This window comes from Pan troglodytes, chromosome 13 (assembly GCF_028858775.2).
Source record: "Pan troglodytes isolate AG18354 chromosome 13, NHGRI_mPanTro3-v2.0_pri, whole genome shotgun sequence".
Classification (NCBI taxonomy): domain Eukaryota; kingdom Metazoa; phylum Chordata; class Mammalia; order Primates; family Hominidae; genus Pan; species Pan troglodytes.
This window is the reverse complement of record NC_072411.2, coordinates 60968248-60975085: the sequence shown is the minus strand read 5'-3', so window position 1 is coordinate 60975085 and position 6838 is coordinate 60968248. Positions and strand designations below refer to the sequence as shown.

The window sequence follows — 6838 nt, the reverse complement described above, 5'->3', positions numbered from 1 at the left end:
CCGGAGGACTGCTTGAGGCCATGAGTTCAAGACTAGCCTGGGCAACATAGTGAGACTCTGTCTCAGGGAAAAAAAGACAACAATGATGTTTGTTGCACTGATGGATTCTTTCCTTCATGACAGATTTCTCTATAGCATGTGATGCTGTTTGATAGCATTTTACCATAGAAGACCTTTCAAAGTTGGGGTCAATCCGCTCATACCAGGCTGCAGCTTTACTGAGTTTATATAATATTCTAGATTCTTTGCTGTCATTTCAACAATGTTCATAGCATCTTCATCAAGAGTAGATTCTATCTCAGGAAACCACTTTAAGAAGCAACTCTTAATCTGTTCATGTTTTATCCTGAGATTGCAGCAATTCAGTCACATCTTCAGGCTCTACTTCTAATTCTAGTTCTTGCTATTTCCATCACATCTGCAGTTACTTACTTCTGTGAATCTTGAACCCCTTAAAGTGATCCATGAGGGTTGGAATCAACTTCTTCCAAATTCCTGTTAATGGTGATATTTTGACTTCCTCCCATGAACCACAAATGTTCTTAATGGGGAATCCTTTCCAGAAGGTTTCCAATTTTTTCCCCCAGATATATCAGAGGAATCACTATCTATGGCAGCTATGGCCTCACAAAATATATTTCCTAAATGATAAAACGTGAAAGGTAAAGTGACTCTTTGATCCATGGAATACAGAATGGATGCTGTGTTAGTGCACATGTAAACAATATTAATCTCCTTGTACATCTCCCTTAGAGCTCTTGGGTGACAAGGTGAATTGTCAATAAGCGGTAATATTTTGAAAGAAATCCTTTCTTGTAAGCAGTAGGTCTCAATAGAAGGCTTAAAACATTTGTGACACCCCACTGGGTGCAGTGGCTCACACGTAATCCCAGCATTTTGGGAGGCCAAGGCGGGTGGATCACCTGAGGTCAGGAGTTTGAGACCAGCCTGGTCGATATGGTGAAACCCTGCCTCTACTAAAAATAGCAAAATTAGCTGGGCCTGGTGGCACATGCCTGTAATTCCAGCTACTTGGGAGGCTGAGGCAGGAGGATCACTTGAACCTGGGAGGCAGAGGTTGCAGTGAGCCGAGATCGTGCCATTGCACTCCAGTCTGGGTGACAAGAGCAAAACTGTGTCTCAAAAAAAAAAAAAAAAAGTGGTAATCATGCTATAAATAGATGTGCTGTCACCAAGGCTTTGTATTTCCATTTATAGAGCACAGGCAGAATATGTGAAGCATAATTCTTAAGGGCCCTAGGATTTTCAGAATGGTAAATAAGCATTTGCTTTGGTTTAAAGTCACCAGCTGCATTGGCCCCCGCAAACGGGGTCAGCATGTCCTTTGAAGCTTTGAACCCAAGCATTGACTTCTTTTCTCTAGCTATGAAAGATCTAGAGGGCACCTTCTTCCAGTATAAGCCTGTTTCATCTACACTGAGAATGTGTTGTTTAGTGTAGGCACCCTCATCGATGATCTTGCTAGATCTTCTGGATAACTTGCTGCAGCTTCTATATCAGCACTTGCTGTTTCACGTTGCATTTTTATATTATGGAGATGGCTTTCTTTAAACCTCATGAGCCAACTTCTGCTAGCTTTGAATTTTTCTTCTGCAGCTTTTTCACCATCTTAGCCTTCATAAAATTGAAGTGAGTTAGGGCCTTGCTCTGGATTAGGCTTTGACTCAAGAGAATATTTTGACTGGTTTGATCAGTCCAGATCACTCAAACTTGCTCCATCTCAGCAATGTTTGTTTTGCTTTCTTGTCATCCATGTGCTTAATGAAGTAGCACTTTTCATTTCCTTCAAGAACTTTTCCTTTCTATACATAACTTGGCTAACTGTTTGGCACAAGAGGTCTAGCTTTTGGCCTATCTTGGCTTTTTTTTTTTTTTTTTTTTCTTGAGATGCAGTCTCGCTCTTTCACCAGGCTGGAGTGCAGTGGCGCAATCTTGGTTCACTGCAACCTCCGCCTCCCGGGTTCAAGCGATTCTCCTGCCTCAGCCTCCCGAGTAGCTGGGACTACAGGTATGTGCCACCACGCCCAGCTAATTTTTGTATTTTTAGTAGAGACAGAGTTTCACCATGTTGGCCAGGATGGTCTCAATCTCTTGACCTCGTGATCTGCCCAACTCAGCCTCCCAAAGTGCTGGGATTCTATCTTGGCTTTTGACATGCCTTCCACACTAAGCTTAATTGTCGCTAGCTTTTAATTTAAGGTGAGAGACATATGACTCTTTCTTTCACTTGAACACTTAGAAGTCAGTGTAGAGTTATTAATTGGCCTAATTTCAACATTTTTGTGTTTCAGAGAATGGGGAGGCCCAACAAGAGGGAGAAAGATAGGAGATTGGTTGTTGAAGAAGTCAGAACACACACATTTTATGGATTAAGTTAATCATCCTCTATGGATGCGGTTTATGGTGCACCAAAACAATTACATGGTAACATCAAAGATCGCTGATCACAGATCACCAAAACAGATATAATAATAATGAAAAAGTGTGAAATATTGTGAGAATTACCAAAATGTAACACATAGACACGAGTGAGCACATGCTGTTGGAAAAATGGTGCCAGTAGGCTTGCTTGATGCCAGGGTTGCCGCAAATCTTCAATTTGTAAAAAACGCAGTATCTGTGAAGTCCAGTAAAGTGAAATGCGGTAAAATGAGGTATGCGTGTATTGCTTATTTGGAGACTTTATAAAGATGGAAGCATATAGTATAAATATACAGTTGACCTTCCATATCTGCTGGTTCTGCATCCACTAATACAGCCAACCATAGATCAAAAACATATTTAAAAACCCAATATGACAATAGCAATACAAATTAAAAAATATGGTATAGCATAGCATTTACATTGTATTAGGTATTATAAGTAATGTAGAGAGACTTTAAATTATACAAGAGGATGTGTGTAGGTTATATGCAAACACTACACCAGTTTATAGAAGAGACTTGAGCATCTGCGGATTTTGGTATCTGCAAGGGCCTGAAACCAATCTCCCACGGATACTGAGGGATGACTCCACACCGGTTTACCTGTCTATGCCACTGGTGATGGACATTTGGTTTGTTGCCAGTCTGGGGCTATTATTACCAAGCTGCTATGAACATTCTTGTACATGACTCCTGGCATGAGTGTATATGCATTTCTTTAGGGTAAATATATGGCTAGGAGTAGAAATATTGGGTGATAAAGCTGGGCATGATGACATGTACCTGTATTCCCAGCTCTTCAGGAAGCTTGCTGGAGCCAGGAGTTTGACAGCAGCCTGGGCACCATAGGAGACCTGTCTCAAAAGGAAAAAAAAAAACGGAAACGTTGGGTGACAGAGTACGTAAATCCTCACCTTGACTACAGAATATTTTCCAAGTGGGTTCTCCATGTACATCCTCACTAGCAATTTAGAAGAGTTCTCCCTGTTCCACATCCAAAAAAGGATTCTTCATTTTGAGATAATATCCTTCTGTATGAAAAATACTTTTATAAAAAATAAAAAATAATGATGGTTAACAGGTTGCTCTTTTTACATGCCAAAATAAAGATCTACTAGTTCCATTTAGGAACTTCTAAGCTTTTCCTCTGAAATTCTATTGGATCATGACATCTCAAATGCTGTAAACCATTGTTGCACAGAACATACACAGTGTAGATTTTTTTTTTTTTTTTTTTTTCTTGAGATGGAGTCTCACTCTTGTTGCCGAGGCTGGAGTACAGTGGCGCCATCTCAGCTCACTGCAACCTCCACCTCCTGGCTTCAAGCAATTCTCCTGCCTCAGCCTCCTGAGTAGCTGGGATTACAGGCACGTGCCACCACGACTGGCTAATTTTTGTATTTTTAGTAGAGACGGGGTTTCATGTTGGTCAGGCTGGTCTCGAACTCCTGATCTCATGATCCACCCACCTCGGCCTCCCAAAGTGCTGGGATTACAGGCATGAGCCACCGTGCCTGGCTCTTTTTTGTTTTTTAACATCAAAAACCACTTAATGTATATAGTAGTCAGCCTCCAAGATGGTCCGCAGTGCACCTTCTTTCTTGGTATTCATGCCTTTGTGCAGACTATTCCCACATATTAGGTAAGGGCTGGTTTTGCAAACAATAGAAGTGTCAGTGAATGAGTTCCCAAAACTAGGTCATAAAAGACATTGCTGCTTCAACATTGGATCAATTGCTTCAACATTTGGATCAATCACTCTGCAGGGAGTCAGCCACCATGTGAGAATGCTCAAGCAGCCAGATGAGTAGGCCCATATGGAAGAGAACCAATTTACCAACGCCAGCTTGTGAATGAAGTGAATGAGCCCCTTGAACACAGAGCCTTCAGCCTCAGTCAAGCCTCCAGATGATTTCAGTCCCCCAGTCCTTGAGTTTTCCAGCTGAGATCACAGAAATCATAAAGCAGAAACAAGCCATGCCCTTCTGCCCTGTCTGAATTCCTGATTCACAGAAACCATGAGATAATATATGATTATTTTTGATTTTAGCCCCCAGGTTTGGGGATAATTTGTTACACAGCAAGATATAACTGATACAACTCACATGACCATCAAGGAAGGGCAAAAATTGGCCAAAAATTTGGATTTTTGAATGACTTCACACAGCAATATAAAGATCTAGTACTTCTATTTAGGCCTTAATTTTTTTTCTGAGTCCAATTATGCCTCTAGATTTAATTACAAGTTTAGAAGAACTAGAAGTGACATGGAGACATGTTAAACAAACACACTGCAGAGAATATAGGAAATTCTAAAGCACAAATTACTCATTTTCTTCAATCAATAAATTGAAAAAACAAGATGAGGAGGGGAACCTGTAAATTAAAAGAGATGTAAGAATAGGTTGTATTCTTCCCAATAACAGATGCTGTCTCCTATAGGGAAAATTACACTTCCCGTCTCTCTGCTGACATCAGCTTTGACCATGTGGTTTGCTTTGACCAGTGAAATGTGAGCAAATGTGATGGTTGATTGCTACTTCTGAGCAGAAACTTTAAAAGACATTGTGTGTTTCAGCCATTCCTCATTTCCATCTGCCAGGAACTGGGCATATCCCAAACACAGATTGTTTCTTTAGCTTGTAGCCAGGAGTGAAGAGGATGCAGGGCTGACTCACAGTGGAAACTCACGTGAGCAGGAAATAAATCTGGGTTGTTGTAAGCCACTCCAATTTTGAAGTTGTCTGCTAAACATAACAGCATAACATAATGTACTCTGACTCATATAAGTAATGTTTCAAATACAATATGTAAACCTTGTTAGGATCTTGACTTATGGGACAATTGAAGAAATTTGAGTATGTACTAGATATTTTTGATGATAATTAAGAAATTGCTATTAATTTTTTAGGTGTGTGGATGGTATTGCAGTTAGGTTTAAAAGAACAAAAAGAGGCCGCTCATGCCTGTAATCCCAGTACTTTGGAGGCCGAGGCAAGAGGATTGTTTGAGTCCAGGAGTTCGAGTACAGCCTGGACAACATAATGAGACCCCATCTCTATTTAAAAAATAGAGAACAAAAAGAATTCCTATATTTTGGATACATGTTTCAGAGGAAAGGGAGAGTAGGTGAGGGAATATTTGAAACAAGGTTGGCCATGAGTGGACAACTGTTGAGCCGTGTGGTAGATACATGTCAATTTATCATACTATTCTCCCTACTTTTGTAGATGTTCAGAAATTTCCATAATAAAAACTTTTTTTTTTTTTTAGACAGAGTCTCGCTGTGTCGCCTAGGCTTGAGTGCAGTGGCACTATCTCGGCTCACTGCAACCTCTGCCTCCCGGATTCAAGTGATTCTCCTGCCTCAGCCTCCTGAGTAGCTGGGATTACAGGCGTCTGCCACCACGCCCGACTAATTTTTGTATTTTTAGTAGAGATGGGGTTTCGCCATGTTGGCCAGGCTGGTCTTGAACTCCTAACCTCAAATGATCCACCCACCTCGGCCTCCCAAAGTGCTGCGATTACAGGTATGAGCCACCGCGTGCAGCCCATAATAAAAAGTTTAAAAGAAAGGGTTTGTTGACATGATTCCCAGAGTTGTCCCTTGACTCCCAAAGGGGTTCAGAAAATATGGGAGCTGGAAGGATTGAGCTGACCACTTAGGTTTATGAGTGTGAGTACACAAAATAGATGTTTGGGTCAGGCGTCAGGAATAAGATACTGAGACTGATTATGTTCAGTGAGAAAGATGTTTCCTTGGGAGCATTACATCAGGTCAGAGCAGTATCAGGGAAAGTTTGAGAGCACTGGAGAGCTGTAGGGAGCTGAGGTGTCAGCCTCCACCTCAACTGAGAAATAGGAGAGGTGTGGCGTAAGTAGACGCATTATCCGCCTATTGGCTAAAAACAAATGTAGTATCTGTTCCTATCAGTTAAAGCATCAAATGTGGTCTCTAAGTTCAGGGAATTAAATTAATATTTGGAATTGGGAGATGGTTTGGGAGCTTGCTCTATCCTCTCCATGCCTCAGCATGTAATTGCAATGCTTTCAGGAGTGGTGCATTCCTTTTGAGTTAATGACAGATTGTTTTCTTTTGTTCCCCTAGTGTTCTGCAAAGTGCTCTAATTCACTGTTAATGAGGCTCCAGACTGCATTTCCACCATTTGTGCTGCAAAAAATAGAGTTTCCCATAAGTGAAGTCGACAAAGCAGTGGGCTTGAGCTATCTTGCCAGTACCACATCCAAGAGAGTGTTGGACAAGAAGATCACTTGAGTGAGGGGCAGCCTGGGGTGAGGGGGAGAACAGGCTGAGCTAGAAATCCCATGTCAAGGGACTGTGTGCCAGGACATGTGTCCCCAGGGAGCAACAACATGGGCAGCTACAGAGGGGG

At 41.5% G+C, this 6838-nt stretch overlaps 1 non-coding gene across 1 annotated transcript; it reads left to right on the top strand.

Annotated features, from left to right (window-relative positions):
- The first annotated feature begins 6326 nt into the window (after window positions 1-6326).
- Window positions 6327-6514, top strand: LOC112208536 (U2 spliceosomal RNA). Its single transcript, XR_002943008.1, has one exon. It is a non-coding gene; the product is annotated as a U2 spliceosomal RNA (small nuclear RNA).
- The last annotated feature ends 324 nt before the right edge of the window (window positions 6515-6838 follow it).